This window comes from Ischnura elegans, chromosome 6, assembly GCF_921293095.1.
Source record: "Ischnura elegans chromosome 6, ioIscEleg1.1, whole genome shotgun sequence".
Lineage (NCBI taxonomy): Eukaryota > Metazoa > Arthropoda > Insecta > Odonata > Coenagrionidae > Ischnura > Ischnura elegans.
The window spans coordinates 23,958,440-23,979,375 of NC_060251.1; the positions used below are offsets into that span (position 1 = coordinate 23,958,440).

At 39.1% G+C, this 20,936-nt stretch overlaps 1 protein-coding gene and 1 non-coding gene across 4 annotated transcripts in view; both read left to right on the forward strand.

Moving 5' to 3' along the window:
• Positions 1 to 20,936, forward strand: part of LOC124160197 (bifunctional heparan sulfate N-deacetylase/N-sulfotransferase) — a 1,039,810-nt gene that overhangs the window by 220,224 nt on the left and 798,650 nt on the right. The gene's annotated exons all lie outside the window — the stretch shown is intronic.
• Positions 15,750 to 15,821, forward strand: Trnac-gca. The gene has a single exon. It is a non-coding gene; the product is annotated as a tRNA-Cys (tRNA).

Consider the following 20,936-nt stretch of genomic DNA (forward strand, 5'->3'; position numbering starts at 1 on the left):
AAATGGAAAGTCGTTATGAGGCCATATTCGATCGCCGTCGTTCAATTCACTTTCGTCCGCCTAGAGGGCAACGCTGCTGGGTCTGCCACCGTGTGCCCACTCATGCATGCATGAATATATATCGATGTATACGTGCGTGGGCGGTTGGGGGAGTGAAGTGATTGGGAATGAAGGGGCCGTGTGTGCTTTGATTGGGGGAAGGAGGAGGAGGGGAGGCGCCGGCGCCACCCACCCCCACCCCTCGCCCGCCGGCAGCGCCGCCGTTGATCGATTGGGGAACCAGAGTGGGAGGGGCTCTTCCGCCGTCCTTGTCTGTCCACTTGCGGTCCCCCAGAGACTCCCCCCCCCCCATTGAAGGAAGAAAAATGCCTCAATTAGCTTCCGCTCCCAGATATATACTTCCTCTCCCAGATATATACTTCCGCTCTTTTATACGTGTGTCACGCCGATCCCAGACATGATCTAATGGGCTTGATTATGGCTTCATTTAATTCATATTAAATGAAGATGATTGGTGAAAGTGAATATAAATGAATTTGTATAATTTTATCGCAAGTATAATCCATGTTGGGCGAGAGACAGTATAAAAGGTACAATAAAAAAGAGACTTGATCAAATTTTCGGTGGTACTACTACTGAGATCGATTGATGACTATTTCACCGTGTGGAAATTCATTGTGGTATGGTACAAACAGCTTTAGTAATTTTCTTCACAATTTTACTACCACTTTCCTAAAAGTTAGGTACAAGAGAATCTTTTTTTATTGTATCCACTATTCTGTGTCTTACCCAACCTAAGATATATCGTATATATAAGTCGAACATAAAATTTCCTCGAAGTTACTTCTGGAAGTCACTGATTTATCTTGAGTAGGAATTCAATTCTGGCAAGGTTAAATTATATTTTAGTTCTTTAAAGCTGTTGAAACGAGTTTAATTAATTTAATTTCATGAATGTTAAAAATGAAATTCCCTGGTTGCTCTTTTTTTATTGATCCATTTGAGTGTAGTTAATGCGAGGACAAGCCGTCAATATTGGAATTGTAGGAAGCGTTGAATCATCTGTTCCTTGAGAAACACTTATAAAAAAGTGTCGTAATTTATCATTAAATGTTGATATTTACTTTTATCGGTGGTGCCACGTAAAAATATCTCATATTATGTATTTTAAAAGTTAAGGTATCATTAGCGAAATTTTCTGCAAGCTCTTTACTAATAGCTGGTCTCATGTGATGGCGAAATGTAGCACTTACTATTTCGAAGCACGGGTAGAGCTTACGGTACGTTTGAGTCTACTATTGGCTTCTTTCACTTTTGTACAATGCAAATGAAGTCCAATAGGAGTACTTGTCTGCGGATGACCTCAACGCAAAGTTGCTGCAGGCGCAACGAGTAATTTCCGCTATTCAATGCGTTTTATCCATCGTTTACACCCGCGCTCTGAAAAGTTTACAACGATTCATTGCACATTCCGTCCACGTTTACCTCTTTCGCACTACTTGCACCGTCTCCCGTCTGAGCATACGTCTGGCTACTAGCAGGGGAGGGGGGGAGATAATGTGTTTTATCTCCCTTTTTCTCATGCTGCCGGTCAATTGAAATTTCTCACCCTTCTGAGCGAGGGAGTGGCTGCGCGGTCCGAGAGTGTTTTTTTTTCTTCTTCGGTTTCATTGTCGGTCCACCCGTTGGCGAGCGTTGCCCTGGCGCCAAAGGAGGCGCCGCGCCGTCTGCTCCCGCTCTCGAGGCGCCGTCGCACCCGCCTGCTGCTCCTCCCCCCGCCACCAACCTTTAGGGGGGGTCTCGTCGCTTGTTTATTTACTTCATTGCCCTTTCATTTTATTCCTCGGCCGGAATCAATACTCGTTCGCGTCGAACTCGAAGCGGTTTGCCAAGAACGCCACCTCGTACGAGAGAATATCCGAGAGTCGTCACGTTTTCCGAAGAAATCCCTTCGTTTTTAACAGGTTCCTGTAACGCAGTAAGTATCCCTTGTAGCCAATTTTTTTTATTACGATAAATATTGGCGCTATCTAACTGCCCCAAATCTTAATTTTATATTCGATGTAGTTCAGCCCTACAGCGTCATATTCAGAACAAGTCATGTTGGGTAACTTCCGAGTGAGTTTTCGAGCACCAGTTTTCCTGCTGATTACGCTTAGGCGTTGAATCTCCTCGAAAATAAAAGTTTTCATTTATTTAAGTTTAAATGCTGTTCCACCATATCTGCCCTCATACAGTTAAATATAGTTTTACTGCCTTCATTGCGTCAATAATGACATGATGCTGCCATAAAACAACTGATGAATGGCTGAAAGTGAACCAAACTCTAATCAGAACAAATGGTCAGTTTAACATTTAGTCTTGAGATCAAGGTTATAATAACATAGGTTTTAATTCTATGCGAAATTTGAAATAGACTTATATAACCGACTTATATCTACCGTTTTTTAGTGTATGCACCTAATTTTCTACCTGATAGGTACAACTTTATCGCTTTTGAAGCAGCCCTGTTGATGATGCGTTACTGTTGAGAGCGTATACTTTGTTTCCATTCAATAAAATTATTGACTTCACAAAACTGCAATGTTTTACTCGTTATAGAAAATTTTTCTCCGCCAACAATATGCCTGACAAAATTGATTTATAACGCTGCGACTCACGATTGTCATAATTGATCAATGACGGAATCGTTTATCCCATACTGTTTTTTATTTAGTGCATCAACGGCATTGGCACAGCTGTACTAGGAGGTTCTCCATTAAGGGGGTGAGGTGTGTAGAAAACGGATGAAGAAGCTAACGGGGACGCCAAGTGGCAGTGTATGCTGAAGTCAGTATAATCAGGATGATTCATGGGTAGGCTAGGATGGAATTGTAGCTAGTCTCCAGTTATCTCGACCGTGAAATATGGAGAATTTGTCTTTATGGGACTATACCTTTATGCGTAATCTCGATTGGCTACAAATCCAATTTTTCCTGGTTCTGCAGGAAAAATGCTCGAGATACTGTTATGCATGGTATTTGCTGTTTTTTTCCGACTGTGAGCGTTAATTTGTGACCTCACAAGTCAGTTGAGTTTATGGAAAATCCTGCTTTTGGGCTAGAATCGAGGAGAATATCTTGCATAAATGGGATTTTTTAGGGCTGAATTACTTAGGGAAGCAAAATAAATATAAAACTTCCTCTCATTCCTTCCTCGTGTTGAATCAAAGATGTTGCTGGCATTCACTTAAAAAAAATTCGAAATATTAAAAGTAGCGTCACCCATAGGTTACATAAGAATTATGTTCAGAGATTGGGAGATCAGGGTATAGGCCAATTCAAAGATTTTGTATTATAATGTTAATCGGTGAAAAATGTGCTCTAATAGGAATTGACTCCCTTACTATCCTTCAAAAACTTTTTCTCTGAAAATGAAGCAACGGGAACTTAATTTAAATGTATCACTTCGTCTATTTTTGTAGATTAAAGTTCTGCGGAAAAGAAACTCCTTGTTTTCTCTTTTGACCTCTTTGGAGCATCATAAAACACTCATAAAATGAGGTGTACTCATTTTTTGAGTGACACATTATGAGCAATACCAGCTGTTAAATAATTTCTCCAATCAGTCGTAAAATAATCTTGATTTAGGAAAGTTAAATATTTGCCTTGGACTACTGCGATCAGTAGAGCCCACAGGCGGTTTCCTTCCGAAGTATAGTGCTGAACTTATGATGTTCGTCTCACTTGGACCCTTAGGACCGTAGGGAGTTTGTTGGCGCCGAAGGAGATAGCGATTATTGTAGCAGAGAATTTATGTCAGGGACCCAAGTCCCGAATATTTGTCCATAATAAGTCAGTGTGTAACCGTAGCTGTTGCAAATTAGTGTCGCCCTCAGCTGTAGCCGAACGGTACCCAGTGGTTTCGAGCCCTGTTTAGAAGCGGTAATTATGCGTAAATTTGGTCGATGTGGAACTATGGAGAGGTATCATAGTTTGTGCATTGGGAGGGTCTTATCGGAATCCCTAGAGGCTCAATAGTCGAATGAAAACTGTGGCTAATAACCCAATCCCCAGCCTCCTCTCGCTTAGTGGATGAGTCAACGCCCTTGCAAAGAGGTTGAGTTCCTTTAAGTTTACTTGAAGGCTCCTTGGTTGGATGACTTTTACATATACAAGTTCTCTTTTAAATAAAGCGACCCGGATTTTGATTAATGACAGGCGTAAATTATTGTGCAATATTTGATAAATAATTATATAATAATGAATAATAATAATATTACTTTATTCCACTCATATGCAATTACATCATAACAGAAAGCCCTTTAAGAATGGTGGAATATATAGGTACCCCTTATGAAATCGTTTTGGGGCTACCATCGTACACTGTTTATACAGGGCTGGTGCTATCAAAACATGAGAAATAAATTTCTTTCGTTGAATTCATTGATATTTTTTTTCTTATCGTTTTCATTCAATTGTGATATTCCAGTAATGTACATGCACACAATACCAATACGCATGGTAACTAACTTGCTTTTAGAAACGCATAACAATTACATGCATGCGTACAATATGCCTTGAATAATGATTATTCATCGAATATCAACACAACAAATGTGGTGTTATGTTGGCCAGACAGGTAGAAGGTTTGAAGACTAGGTGAAGGAACACAGAAGAAGTTTTGTATACAATGACGGCAAAACTAGTGCTGCTAACCATTTAAGCCTGAATAACCATTTTTGCAATTTTGACGTAATGTTTTACATTGTTTAGACAAAGGGCTTAAATTAGAATTTATGGAAAAATTCGAAATTGCCAATTGCCCGGATGGACTTGGTAATGATGTTTTATGTTGTACTGACTCACCTTTGTTAAAGGTAAGCATCCGTCATGACATCAAAACCCTGACTTCACTCTCGGTCCAGTTGTTGTATGTTTTCTGTTTTCGGCAAGGAGGTTGTAAATATACAATTCATCATCGGACTTCATTCATTTGTTCACCCAAATTTTTCCCCTCCCACTCCCCTCACACCAATTCCATATTCCCCCACCTCCTACCTTAGCCTGGATATAAATACGGAGAGAGTACTGGTTGTATCACCTTGAAAATGACACAATTGTGATGTATTAGACTCTCGGGTGTGAAAAGGAGGATTTACTATTCTGCTTTCATATAAATATACCTCATAAAGTATATTACTCATTTTAAATAATAATTATAATATTGAAACTTAATTTAGATCACAGTATTTAAATATACAGTATTTAAAACTAATTTTAACTGCAAATATTTTGCTTTATCTCTCGACTTTCTTTCTTCGTCGTTTCTCATAAATGCATTTGTCCAGCAGGCGAAGGATATATTTCATTATTAAGCCCATAACCATCTGATTCTGGAATATTTTTAATCAAACTTAGATGAAAAAAGTCCTCTACCAATTACTGGAAAACTTCTCTTGATAAAGTTAACTAATGATCATGTACTTTTTTCCGTTCCTTTCTGGAGATGGACATTGTTTTCAGCCATTCCAATGGAAGTTGTTTCGAGCCAAGTTTTGGTTTAAAGTTCGCGTTTTCATCCAACATTTATGACATTTTTATCGATTCTGACCATTGATATAAATATACATAACCTCAATGCTTCAAGTTTGGATTGTGTTTTTAATAGGTGCGGGTTAATTCAAGAAAAAATGAACCTATGGCAACCGCAAGTTCACCACGATCATATGCCGCCATGGATTTTATTTCGTGGCTGTCTTCGTCATTTTCTTCTTGCATACCTTCCTGACATGATTCGATAAAAATTGAGGGCACCGCTTTCATTCGTGCGGTGCGATGTTGTGGCTTGAACTGTCGGTGGTTGCGAATGTCGATCGTGCTTTGTTTGACCCTCGAGTGACGTCTCGGGCCCAGTGCGTGATCATAGGTGTCAAGCACCCTGACGCGCATTATCGTTCTCTTTTGTTTCCTTTTGCCTGCTAGGTTAGTCGTCATATTTTCGACTCGTTGCACTGACGGCCTATGGATAATGTTTCCTCTTGTCTTTTGATTTTTTTACTGTCGAATGATGCGATACGAACCGTGACTGAATCATGTCTCGCGGAGCTGGTTCGGGTGTCATCGCTTACGAGAGCTAATCGGTGCTTCTCTGGCGTGAGGTTTTCGCTGAACTGTCAAATTTATCTTCACCGCTTTTTTCGGACGTACCACGTCAATCGGCCTCACAAACTCGTCACAGTATTTATGCATGAAAATGCAATGGGCTTGTATGTAATCTTTATAACCTTTCCCAAACTATTTATCAAAAAATACTTTAGTATATGACGTGCTTTGGAGTTTGCATTCAAAATTACGGTTTATAACTTACAGGTTAGTTATTAAATATTTTTATTGAAATTTACGATCTGTCATCTGCATCAGCGTCATTTTCATCTAATTTACTTTCTTTACGTTCTGTTGCTTCTTACAAATCTTATAATTTTCTATGCGTGTGCATATTCAGAGATAGGCAGATGTAGGTACACATTACCATTGGGAAATCATTACCCACAATAGGTAGTCTCATTAGAAGTATTCGTTTAGTTGAGAACTATTTTATCCTATTGCATAGAAAGACGTTGAGTGTTTTAAGCCGCAATTGCTTAAATGCAATGGAAAGCTTTTTCCTTTCATTTTTGCGGAAACTTCAACTGTTTTGTTTTTTTATGTGGACCAGTATTATTGAGAACCAGTGCGACTCCTGAGAATTAATGCTTTTGTGAGAAATGTGGTAGTCAAATTGAGGCGTGGAAAAGTGTAGGACATGCTTTTCAACTGTTATTCGAGGTTTATATGCATCATTCTATAAGAGTGGAATTCCATGCGTCAGAGAAATACGTTGAGCGTTGAAGGCGTAGTAGTCGAGGTAAATATTATATTAATCTCTTTGCTTGGTGATGAATATGGCGGTTTAATAATAGGTCACGTCGTTCGACTTTCATTTGAATCATTCAATCTTTTCTCTGTGTGGGTTTGGTGATGTCGAGGAGGCCATTTATAACCGTTAAAAATACATCGTCGCTGTCTTTCGATATCCTCCCACACACTTACTGAATATTTTGCCCCCGGTCGTGCTGTGGGATTCCATCAACTTATGACAATCGATATATCGATTTTCGCGGAACTTAGAGGGAGGGTTCCTCCTTTCTTCGCTTGCATTACATTCTCGTTTTATTGGAAAATAATTTATATCGGGAGGCCCGTGGGACATTTCCGTTGCAGCGTACGTAAGAAATATTTTTTGAAACCTGCCTTACGCCTGGCATTTGTACTGAAATTTCGTGCTCGAGATTACAAACATTATGAAACAGTATGTGATTAGAATATGCAGAAATTAAAGACAGAACCTAAAAATAATTTTATTTTCTTTTTGCTTAGAGGCCTTTATTCAAGTGAAACTACTGCTCGGATATTTTTCAATTTTTGTCATGCTGAGCGATTTATTTACGCTCTCCTGAAATACACCCTTTATTTTTATCATTGTAATAATGAGCCCAACCCCTTCTCTTCCTGAAGTTTTGGCTTGAGTTATTTGTAATCAAATTCTCTTGTGCTAATAGTATATATAATCAAAATTGATATATATAGTTGTATATATATAGTTGTATATACAACTATCATTAAAATAGTTATTTAAATACATTTTACACATAAGGACTATTTCGTCAATGTCTTAGCAAGTAAAATTTTTCGTTTGAACCAGTTTCTATGCGTAATGTTTTTGTTTGACCCGTTTTAGTCCTTGAGAATCCAAATGGTATTTAGTTTCTCTGTCTTCTGCTTTAGGATTTACATCATCTTCGTGTTATATTTTTGACATATTTACACATTATAAGTGAGAAACCACTTACATTGATTAAGTTGAAACCCAGTCTTCAAGAGATGTTTTTGCACGTTTGTATATGAATAGGGCCTTGTGTGATTTAACAGGCCAGGGATTTAACAGGCCAGGGATTTAATAGGCCAGGGATTTATCTGGACACCCATATTTGAAGCGCAATTCTTGGTCCGTGTGTCATGATGACACGTTGACCTTAAGCCAGTATCAAAGCCGGAAAACTGGTAACCAAAGTGTTCATTAGCACTTGCGAAAATTCAGACACTTCTTAAACTTCCGTGGCACCATGGTCCCTCTATTTCCCCACTCACAACCTTTAGACGGAGCTGAATTTTGCAAACGATATGTGACATCGGGAGAGATAGCACTTTCATTGCTGCGTTTGCATTCACTGTGTCTGTGGCGTTTGTCAAATTTTTAGTTAACCTGCGGCCGATGATTGTTACGTGATCACTATTTCTGTCTAAAATGGTCTATCTACAAACCGTGAATTTGAAGAAATTTAGACCGTGAAAACCTGGAAAATACCGTACATTTTATAATTTATATTGAGTGGGAACCCCGTAAAGAGAGACATGAAACTAAGCAATTATTCTAAATTGGGAATCCCCTTCAGCCTCGTTAGAATGTTATACGTTTGACTCAAGTATTTACGCATTGTTTGCGGATCCGAGTGAGCTAAAGAGAAGCGCAGAACTGTTTAACTCGTCACCGATGAATCTGCCGTAGGGACTTCCGTTTTTGTTTCTCGATAGTATCTTCAAGAATACCCCGTGCCCGCTTTGTGTCAGTTTATTTCCCGCTGGGACATTCATCCCTTAAAGTCCGCGTATTTCGGACCCTCTGCCTTCATCTGTTTCTTTCTCTTCCGTCTTACTCCCAACGTCACTCGCTCCCAGCGTGGAAGGTTTTGCTCGTGGGAACGATGATGATTGTGGAGTAAGCGGGCGTGCCAACATTCCGAAACAATGTGTTTACAGTCCTTGGCCTGGATTTCCACGTGTTTTGATTTCGAGTTCCCCTTGTCACGGGCACAGAAGATCCGAGTCGACGCTTTTCCCATCTCTTTTTTTTTCTCCTTTCCCTTTTCCTCCGCTCTTATCGCTCTCTCAGCATCCCACTTCTTTTCTTTTCCTCCTCCTCCTCCTTCTTCGTATCTCTTCCCTTGCTGTCGTGTGTGCCCGTCTTCCTCTGTTTACCCTCGTTCCCGCGGGAGGGCGTCGCTGCAGTCAAGTGGGCCTCTTTTCCAATCCCCCCCGCTCGCGAGGTTTACGCCTCCATCCGCCCAATCCTATCCTCCCTTCTTCGTCGCACACCCCCGCATCTGTTGGCTTCAGACTTTCGGGCGCCCTTCTTTAAGGGGGGATGTTTTTCGCCGCCTCCTGGAACAATTCTCCTTCAAGATGTTCAGGGACATGCATATTTTTCTTAGTGAAAGCTAAATTTTGACTTTGTGATTTTGAACATGACTTCGTAAACGTGAGTATAAACACGCTGAGTACGGATGGTGAGAATCATCGTTATTTATGCGCATCAGCTTTAACAACTTTAAAGCATACCATAGGCATTTAGTCGTACGATTTCAGTTCGTTATTTTTTATTAATTGAATAGGGTGGTTTCCTATTTTCTTTCTACTGCCTAAATCGAAAGATTATTACTCCTGGAGTACGTATTCACGCTTTTAGATTTTTAAATGACGATATCTATTTTGCGCGTTTAAATCAAAAGTGAAAATTTTCAAGCACGCGAAAACCGATGGCTAAGTATGAATGCTGGGAGAAACCCGCGTGACGTCATTCTACATCTACATCTATATAATACCCCGCAAGCCGCCTAAAAGGCGTGTGGCAGGGGGTGTTAGGACATCAGCCGTTTACAGCTAAAAAAAAAAATAAAAAAAATAAAATGAAGTACTCTAACGAGGTTGGTACTAGCGTTTATTAAAGTCCTTTATGGTTCGGGGGAAAAACGAATTCCCATATCTATCCGTTCGGCTAAACATTTCTCTTAATTTATCGCTTCTCATTCTGGTTCCCGCTGCCACCGTGTGAAGTGACCTTGGGGCGAGGACATGTGCGCTGCTGCGATACAGACTGCTAGCAGGTAGCAGAGTAGCCTGCTAGCAGATAGCGCTTGGCTTAAATAAGGATTATTATTATTACCCTATCAAACGAAGGAAACTTTCCGACCATAGGCAGTTTTAATAGGTGATTATTAAGAGATGTTTCCCTGAGCTCTGTGCCTCATGCATGCATAGTTAATCTCAGACAATGTTAACCTCCTATCTCCTCGTATAGAAACTAGGTCCTTGTGACGTCACGTGAAGTGGCATCGCATGGGCGCCAATCTGTCCTTTTTCAAATGAGGTTAAATAGGTATGAGGTCGAATGCGGTTAAATTTGACTATTGCCATTCGTCTAAACTGGGATTTCTAAAACCAAATAATTTGTATATTATGAATACAGTAATGTTGGATAAGGAAAAGCAATCAATACCTTTCGTTTTCTTTGATGAAGGAAGCTACCCTATTATTGCAATGGTTGATTGGATTAAGTTATATTTAAAATATATAGTTTTTAACTATGTTTAAACCAAAGGCAGTTCGCCCTAAATGGCATATATTTTCATTCCCAACACCTCTACTCAGGGGCGTCGTTCTTCTTCATTTTAATACTCCGGTACGCTACGTGTTATATTTTCACGGGTATTTCAATACACTGTCAATGCATAAGTACGACGAAAAATGGATTAGTATCATAATTTGATATTTTGTATTCAACTTTATGTGTTCAGGTTGGTACAAACATATAAAAATATAAAATAGGGTTAAAGAATATCCATTCTCCATTCTCATTGGTATTAGACTATTTAGTGTTTATGTACCTGTAATATTTGCCGTATTGCTATGATATTGCCGCATTTCTACATTTCGTATCGTTCTTCAGTTCGTCGTTGTCCTATTTACTATCTTTGCGTCGTTGTCCTATCTTCCAATTTACAGTGTTTGTTTTCTTCAGGCCTTTTTACACGGTACACGGAATTGCGCAGTCTGACGTACGTGTGAAGCCGCAAAACAAAATTGCGTCGTGTAAAGCGGTGAATTGCTAGAACACATGCGAGAATGCGTGGATGCGAGACGGCAAAATAGCCCCTGCTCTAATTTCGTTCATGCATTCGTGCAATTCCACGCCATTTTAGAAATTAATGCAGCTCTAACCTGCGCAATTCCGTGTACCGTGTAAAACGGCCTTTCCTCCTTTTCTCCTCTTACATTTCGTTAGTATTAGCTCCCTCCTCCGGTAATAAATATATGCTCCGACCATGTCCACCCCTTCGACTGTACTCAATGGAAAATGGTAATCTCATCAACTTTCAATCACTCTCTAGTTATGGTTACAGCCAAAAAAATTGTTGGTTTTTGGAAAAACGTTGTAGTTTTGGGCAAAAACCTCAGCGAAAAAATCTATTTGTGAAAATATCGCATCTGTAATATCAATAAGAGTTGGGAACTTTCGGTGGGAATATCAATTTGCTCCGTGGAAACATTGCCTAGCGAGCCACACTAAAACGCACCCATCCAGCTAACTCACTGCTTCCCCTTGCTCCCTGTACATATTCCCTCCTCTGCTGTTTAGACAAGATTCTGACGCGAAATCAATAGGTAGGCGGCACTCCCTCGAAAGAGGAGAGTCCCTAAGGTACCCATATATGTTGTTTCGAGAAAAAAAATTACGTTGTAGCGAGATGAAGTTCTTCCTCCGAGCTTGCACTTGGCGGAGACGATCAAAATCGCTCGCTGCTGGGGAAACTAACCTTGCGTTTACTCATCTTATTTTGACTCTGCAATCTTTTTCCTCCTTGGAGGAAAATAAGTACCCGAGAGTCATTGTATGTCCCACCTTGGGAAATGTTGGGTTTATAAGGTTTCCGATAGATTCGATGTTTTCGATTGACTGTTCTCAAAGTGCGAAGAGGAAAAGAGAGTTCGGCAAATTTTTGTTACACCGAGACCATGTAGAGCATGAAAAAAAGTTGACAAAGGATGGTTTTGTCAAGGAAATGGATCTTTCCGTCTCTGTCCAGTAACTTCGCTCACCCAAAGGATTCAATTTCCGCAGTTTTCCTTGTGTTATCGGATGGGATTTAGTGTATACTACTTCGGATATACAGTACCAGTGTACCTGCATGCTAGCCGAGTATCATGTTTCGTAGTTAATGATCCCTAAATACCCATCAGAAAAATTTGGACGGAAGAAACGGATTTCATCTATATTAAGTTAAATCTTCACGAGTATTGCTTGTCGTCAGCTGAACCGATTCATCTGTTGTGTTTTTCTTGTTCTGACAACAAGTCAGTGATTTTTAACATTGTATTTTGTGGAATATTGCTTTGGATATCCACAAAGAATTTTATAGTATGATATTTAAGTGCCTAATAAGAACTGTAGGTTATTATAGATAGATGATTTGTATTGTGAAATACTATTGTTTAGGTATTGTGACAATATTGCTTCTTAAATTCTTAGGGTTATTGCATGGAGTTCGGCATATAGAAGTTTGTGCTGAGTATTATGATTCTTAAGACCTATATTTTAGTCCATCCTTAACCCCATTGTTTTCCATACCCATACATTGAACACCCTGTGTCTAATCTTGTCCTCCTTCCTAAGTGTGGAAGATACATCTGGTAAATATTCTTAATTTTTTTTTTATTTTAAATGTGTTGGTTAAAATGTTTTGTTTGATATTTTTTCCGTATCTCATCAAGAAACTGCCTCTCTTCAACTGTGCCTATAATCATTTCATATAATAAGCCTTGAAAAATGGATGATAAATTTCATAAACGTCGAAAATATGTTTTTTCTGTTGAAGGAACTAAATCTTCAGATCTTCATATTAATAAAGAAATAGTAATAATTAGTCGTACCTCGATTCCAAAGTCTTCATTGTCCTCCGGTTTCTCTCGTGACCTAAGGGTGTAGAATTTTATTTATTACGGAGCAAATTTTGTTCGAGTGAGTTCACCTTCACAATTAAATTTCAGTTTCTTATTACATGGCATTATGGATAGAGCTACTTTTCCCTTTATATTTTAAAAATTTTAATATATATTATAAAAATATCAAATTACATAAAAGCATTGTTTATGTGTGCTTGAAGGCTACGCAAATGGTTTCCTGTGTCTGTTGTCACTCTTGACGTAAATTTTCCAGCCGTTGGTGCATTATCTCATTCTGAGGTTCGCTTCTGTTTATTGTCTCTCTAGGTAACTGCTATTATTGTCGTGGAACAAGTTGCCTGCGCCCTGAACACTTCGGATAATGTGCGACTCTTGCCGTTAACAATAGGGTAAGGCGTTAGCTGTCTCTTCACCCGCATGGGAAGAAATGTAGCTAAGATGCAATCTGTTCACGGCCGGGAACACGGATTTGGTGTTAGCGGAGTGTTTAGAATTGGCGCCTGGCGCTAATTTGCATCTGCCTTATTCCCAGCGAGCCACAGATGTTGTGTGTAGCACGGTGTGTCACCGGAACCGGCATTCTCTTCGTTCGGCTGCGTCTAGGAATTCGCTGGAAACTTCAATCAACGCAACACATAGTTCATAATCATCACTAGATTTGACTATAATTTATTCCTCTTTTTAATTAAAATCCACTGCGTTGTATTTTCCTGGATGAGATGATCAGGTTCCAAAATGTATTTTTTTAACTTACCATTACCTATAGACGGGAACATGGATTTGCTAGTGAGTTACACTAAATTCATGGGTTTATTCAATAGTCCTATGGATTTTTACCTGCAGTTACAATTTTTTTTCTGGAAACTTCAATCGGCACATCACATAATGCATGCCACCGCGAACATGCTGCCGACAAAGTAAATATTTACCAGATAAAACTACTGGAAACCTACCTTAATCGGTAGAATACTGTAATAAAAGCGTATTAGATTTCGTTTTCTATTGCAACTTCATCTGCTGTTTCCATTTATCTTCTTGCTTTTTTTCTATTCAAGTTGCCGCCATACTCTATAATTAAGTCTTAAAACCGTTTCATTTATTTGAGATTTACTTTAAATGCGTATATGTTTGATATTTCAATTTTCACTCTCGCATCCAATAACTCTTATGTGCTTTCTTTGTGGTTGTCTAGCTTTTTATTCCTCACCAGCATTGCCAGGTATGCTTATGGTAAGATATTTTGCTTTCATGACCTGCTCTATCATTTATTTTATCTATTACTTGGTGTTGGATTGAGAGTTTTCCCGACAAATAGACTGTGTGAAAAGCCACAGGGCCAGGATCTGGAATGCTGAAAACGTTTCGATGCCCGACTCGGCCGATGTCTTCAGTGCAGATAATAATCAGATCGAGTGTCAGCCTTGTTTAGGACTGTTAAAAAAAAAAACTTTGAAGTCTTCTATCTCCTGACCCGTTGGCAGTCCCGGTAGTTTTTACATAATGCAAGAAATTCACTGCACAAGTTCTATCCCATCCATCTGCCAATTGAATGTTTTACTTTCCCTACTGGTTAATTCTTTTTTAGTTTAATATTGTATTGTGTCTAATCCATGTTATTGTTGAAAAATTATCACTATAAATTGGCGTCATGGCTGTATGTGAAAAATAACTTCAATAAATAAATAATCTATCACTCGCTTGCCTCTTGTGTTAACTTGTATATGATAGCTGCCACTGTAATTTGCGGACTCCATCAAAGAAAAGCGCCCGATCAGCGCTGAAAGTTTTCCCGCCTCTCGCGACCTTGCCCTCCCTACACAGTCTCACCATTTTCTCGTCCACCCCTCAGTGCTACCTACTTCCCCTCTCTTTCCCCAATCCTCACCGCTCAGTAACGGCCACTTGAGATCGGAGATACGAAATGAGCGTACTCCAAATTCAAGTGTTTGCGATTTTAAATTCGGTTCATATCTCGTGGTGTATACGTGGGAGTATAGTTTATTGGTAGAGTATTCGAATACAGTTCGAGATCTCGCCGAATTAAACCCAGGTATGCTCTCCAATTTTTGCACTGTCCGAAAATAGTTGTTTTTTCTTCATAATTCAGATATTATCGCCGCTTTTATTTTCAATTATTTTTGTCACTCTCTTCCCCTCTTTGCTCTTCCCTTCCCCTCCTTCCCCACCCCACACCTCAAGCGAACACCCACTCAAGATACCGGATACCGAAGTCCACGTATTCTAAATTGAAGTGTTCGCCAATGGACTTGCAGTTATTATATGAAACGTATATTCACCTTTATCGTAAAGGTCGTATATTATCGGAAGTCTCTCCTAAATATTTTATTTATCCCCCTCTTCAACGACCCACCCTTTACGTTGCCAGGCAATTTGTTAATTGGAAATGTATTCTTTGCCTGCCATCGGTAGTGACATGGTTAAAATAATGAGAATAACATTATTAGCATTATTCATTATGTCTCAGTGATACTTCACTTCATTTTTCTTGAAAAAGTGGTCAAACGATTCACACAACACAATTTAAGAGCTTTTCAGAGAGAGCTAAATGCTTGGTAAAAGTTCATGTTTTCAGCTTTTGTGGATAAAGGCTCGCGTTGTTTCAGTGGACTAGATGACAATAAATCTTAAGTTAGACTAAAACCTATCATAATCACAATAGCCATCATAAAATCGGGAGAAGGCGTAGGAAGAAAAGCAAAAGAAAAAGTTATCCAGATCACCAAGTCCGTATGCCTCCTGCTTCTGTCTCTTTTTCTCTCGTCTTCCCCTCTTTGCCCTTCCCTTCCCCTCCTTCCCCACCCCACATCTAGAGCCAATACCCGCTCAAGATACCGGATATCGAAGTCTACGTATTCTAAATTGAAGTGTTCGACAATGGACTTGCAGTTATTATCTGGTGTGTGAATGTGAGGGGATATAGCTCAGTGGTAGAGCATTCGACTGCAGATCGAGAGGTCCCCGGTTCAAACCCGGGTGTCCCCTATTTTTTTTCCTTCCTCTGAAGGTAATGGCAAAATTCACTTGTTTGAGCCGTTGTCGCTTTCATTATTCATAATTCTAATACTGCGTTTTCTTTCTGCTTTAATTGCCGATTTGAGTTATTCCTGAACATCTTATCACATATTTTCCATTACCTCATTTATGGTCATAAAATAGGGAGGAAACGCATTATTTCCCGCGCTATAATCTCATGGACATCGCTCATAAAAGTTAACTACATGGATTTATTCATTTTCGCGGCACCTATTTCATTTTTGTAGGTATTATGATTTATGTTGCGAAAAGGTGTAAGCTGAGAAAAGGGGAGGAGACTAGATTGTAGAAGTTGGACATGTGGGTGTGAATGAGAATGGAAACCGAAAAGAGGATTCAGAGATAAAGGAGCGAGGAAGTGCCGGACATGGTGGGTGGTGAGAAAAAATTTGCAGGTGCGATAAGGAGACAGGTTTGTATGGAGCGCGTGCTAAAAGGCGTTTGTGAGGGAAAAATGTAAAGGCAATTGGGATAGCGGGAAGAAGAGGATAGGATTTATTGTTTGAGTTAAAGGAATGAGTTGTATTTTGCATTGAAAAGGATGTTCTGTGTCTGAGGGGAGATTGGGGGGGTTATTTGCAAAATAATCCATGTAAACCTTCCTTAACCTATAGAATTTATTATTTATTTATTTTATTTCACACACCACCGAAAACAGCACTGTTCGGCCTTTACATCGGGGCTGATAACATTTAACAACACAAACATCCATGCCCTGGATAAGGGTAACTTACCTAGGCGGGATTCGAATCCGCGACCTTCGGTTTGGCATGAGAGGACTTTACCCCGCCGCCACCGAGGCCGGCATAGTATTTCCTCCCCAAAGCTTAAGAGAAATCAAAATTTTTTTTTTTAATCTTATCTGGATTTGATATATAATAACTGCATATGCTTTAAGTTAAATTGTAAGTGCCAAAAAGATGTAAAATACATTTTAGGGCATGTTATTTTTCAAAAATTTTCCTGTCTGGATTTCCGTTTTTCCGAAAAATTTTCCGTTCTATGGGGGGAGGGTAGAAATCCTCCCTCCAAAGCCCACCCATAGCATATTCCTTGCTAAGCCACTGCGTTTTACTCATCGCATCTCTTAAATTTTTGCATTTTACATGTAACATGACATTAGCTTTCACTCAGTAGGTTTTCGCAGGTTTTTCACGCTCTCCTTTTTGTGTGGGCGTTTTCCTGCAGTGGGGTTTTTCGCTGAAGGATATTACACCCTTATTCTCTAGTTTTTTCCCACAAAACAGAAATCTTTTTTGCACAAAAATTTTACACATTCTTGTTTATCTTTTTTGGCATTTCACAAATAGTGTAATAGTATATCTTTTGTATTGTAAATGTTTATATACCATTTTTTAATGTGTTTGCATTGACGCTATCGGGGGGTTAGGTGGAAGAGGGGACTTTTTAGTCTCAACCTCGCCCGAATAAAGGCATGTTGTTATTAATTAAACTTCTCCTTCTATCGTTTTGTATTGTATTGTATTTGGAGGAGGCGACCGACAGCTGAGGCCATTTGCGCCATGAGGGAAGGGTATGGAAGGAAGGGTGGAGAGAAACCCGGCGTCGGCATTAGCCTGCTCTTAACGAAAGGCGCCAAGGGGACTACGGCTTAACGTCTCATCCGACGGACGGAGTGTTTCGGTTGAAATATCCTCCACACAACACTCAAGCAGGGATCGGGCAGTCTGATAATTCTCTATCACGGCCGGGATTTGAACCCGAGCCCGCTGGGTGGTAAGCCATTCTCATTCTATCATTACCTCAGCTTGGATCATTCGATCTACCTTGGAGTGGTCGTCACATATATCGGTCGAAAACGGTGTTTATCTCGGGAACGTCGCGTGACGTCACCTGAAGCATCTGTGTGCGTTTCCGCACCACATACCCCCTCCGACTGGCATTGCGTCGCCACGTGCCATTTCGCACAGAGGGACCCTTTGTGCGCTCCAAGGACGCCTCGCGTTCCTCACTTGTTTTTCTTCCTTTTTCGCGGCATCTCCATTCCGTTCGTGTGTCGTCTCATCACCGCTCATCCCCGCCGTGGTTTCTTATTTCATTACGCGCCACCACCTTCTTTTTTTTCCAGGAGGGTTAAGTAAATAGGAACATCTCTGCGGCTTCCTCTTTCTTGTGTATCTTACGCTTCTCTGTTCGTTCCTATTCTGTTGTTGAGATATAAATGCTGTGATAGATCATTTGCACATTTTATGTTCTATGGCCCATTAGCGGATATTGTTTGTTTGTGCATCTGCACATTTGGCCAGTGTGACGTCGGGATCCCTCAAATGATATAAACTTCCTTGAAATCTCAATTTGGCCTTGCCCCTCTTTATTCCACGTCTTCTCCTTTCTCCCTCTCCTTTCTATTTTAACAATTCCGTTTTTTATCAACAACACATTGTAACGTTCTTTTAAACAAATAGTAAACAACTATTACATCAACAACTGTACTAAAACATCAACCTAGGGAAACATGCTTAGACATATCTACATCTTCATAATACCCTGCAGGCCACCTCTAGGGTGTTTGGCAGGGGGTGATCAATAGCCAGCATGCAATTAGAACATGCACCCCACACTGTACAAAATACGTAACGCATACTAACAAATTATCCTACCATAGGTTATGAAATAATAATAAAATTAAGAAACATGCATTAAGTTTTACATAGGTTAGTAGGCTACTCTACAAGTCATCTAATCTATTTATGAGTTTTATCGCTGCCGTTATAATCTCTTATTGATCGTGGAAAAAAAGACATTCTGAATCTGTCTGTTCTGCAGTCTATCTCTCTTTATTTACATGATCTGATCTGATGATATCTATTTTATTTATATGATATGATCTTCCGTAAAAACATATAAAATAAAAACATATGAATTAATGCGATCATAAACACAAATAATGAATGAAATAAAATAAATGAAAATGGATTTGGACTAGGCACGTCGTTTAAATACACCAACTAAATATATTTCTCATGATGACATACGTTCGATTCATGTAAATTAAGCCTAAATTTAAATTGCAGCTTGAAAGAAATACTCAAATCACCGGATCCATATTATTTAAAATGGTTTATAATTATATTTATTAGTTTCATGTCGTATTTGATGAATTTATTGCATTGGCTCTTTTTCAAATGCGCGAGTCCTTTCATTGATTTCAGCTTAGTTTAGTAATAAAAATATTTATGTCTCTCGAATCGGTTTAAGCCTTGATTAGGGATTATTTATTTTACCCTAGTTTTCTAGTCTCTCCTTCCATTCTCTTCCATAACCACGTATCGAACGTCTGTTGCATATCCTCCTCCTTTCCTGTAGGCAAAGTTTACACGCTGTTCAACGCTTCTGTTCTTATCAAGTCCAACCCATTCTCTTCCTGAAGTTTTGGATTTAGTTATTCGTAATTAAATCCTACCTTTGCTAATAATATATAATCAAAATTTTGATAAAAACATCATTAAAATAGTAATTTAATTAAATTTACACCTAGGGACTATTTCGTCAATGTCTTAACAAGGAAAATTTTCGGTTTGAACCTGTTTCTGTACTGTTATGTCTTTGTTTGATTCCTTTTTAGCCCTTGAGAATCCGATTACTATTTAGTTTTTCTGTCTACTGTTTTAGGATTTGCATCATCTTCATGTCATATTTTTGTCATAATTACACCTTATAAGTAAGCAATCACTCAAATTGATTCGGTTGAAACCCAGTCCGTCTTATTGAGATGTTTATGCACCTTTTTGTAGGAAGAGGCCCTATGGGATGTACGTTATTTTTCTTCAAAATTTGCTGTCTATACCTTCTTTAACAACATTGAGACGCTCTTGTTCACATTTAAACTGTGGTAACAATCTTTTAAAATACTTTTTGCGATCACATTACAAGAATGACAAAAAATGCTACGACGTTTAGAGGCGCGGTTCTTTCTTCTTTATCTGAAACACATTGGAGACCTTCATCGGCGTACTCGTCGAAGGTCTTATATATGCAGAGCTTTTGTGATGAAAAATGGGCGCTTCATTAGGACACGATGATAGTTTGAGCATATTCGGCTCGTTGATATTCTCCATGTGTTCAAATATTTGACTTTAATTCATATCTTTTACGTCACCTCATTATGTTGTTTTCTCTTAACGTGTTACCATTGGTCCTATTTCGTTGTCTCCTCCAATTCCTCTCTTTCCTCCATTTTTTTCTCGCAAGGGGACACCCCGAACGTGTTTTCATCTCCCTCCAACATCCCCAACCATCCCTCCCCCTTGCCTCATAATCGCCTTTCATTTGTCTCCTCTTTATTTTCCCCCTCATGTCAGGTTTTTTGGAAGTTTTTCGCTCATTATCTTTTTATTATTCCCAACCCCTCGGCATCCAGGCCAGTATTCACCCTCAGGAGCTCAAGTGTCTACCCAGGATATCTTACTCTCCACTGCTACTTAATGGATGTCATCTTTTTCCTCTCCACCCTTATCAGAATTATTTTTTTGACCACCTTATAATATTATTAATAATTATTTATTTTTAGTCACTTAAAAAAGTAAGTAAACAAGTTAAGCTCCCATGATAAGGGTATTTGAGTCACCTGTCTATCATCCGTTCAAGGTAAAATATTACTCAAACACATCGTTTCACGCGCACGACACATTTCCGTAAATTCGCGTTGATTAGCAAAAAAAAGTCTCTAGTTTCTCGTGGTTTATTACCACTATTCGGTGATCACAAAATGTAAAAGAAAAAATGTTATTTAGTAATTGTTGTACGCAGTTCATTTGCAAATTATCCTTTAGCCTGACTACGAGAGACTGGAAAAACTTCATTTTCAGGTCAAATCATGCAAATGTTATTAGGTTTCATAGAAAAAATGTACTATTTATTCATTTTGTATCGTTTTCACTACAGGCACATAAATATAGTACAGTCGGAAAAAGGAGCACATTTTAGTTAAATCATGCTTAAAAATATCTCGCGCCCAGCAGCTTCTTTAGGATTTTTAAGCGAATTTAGTACTGTAATTTTTACTTTCCCCTTCGCCTTCCTATTAGTGCGTCTCGTTGTTAA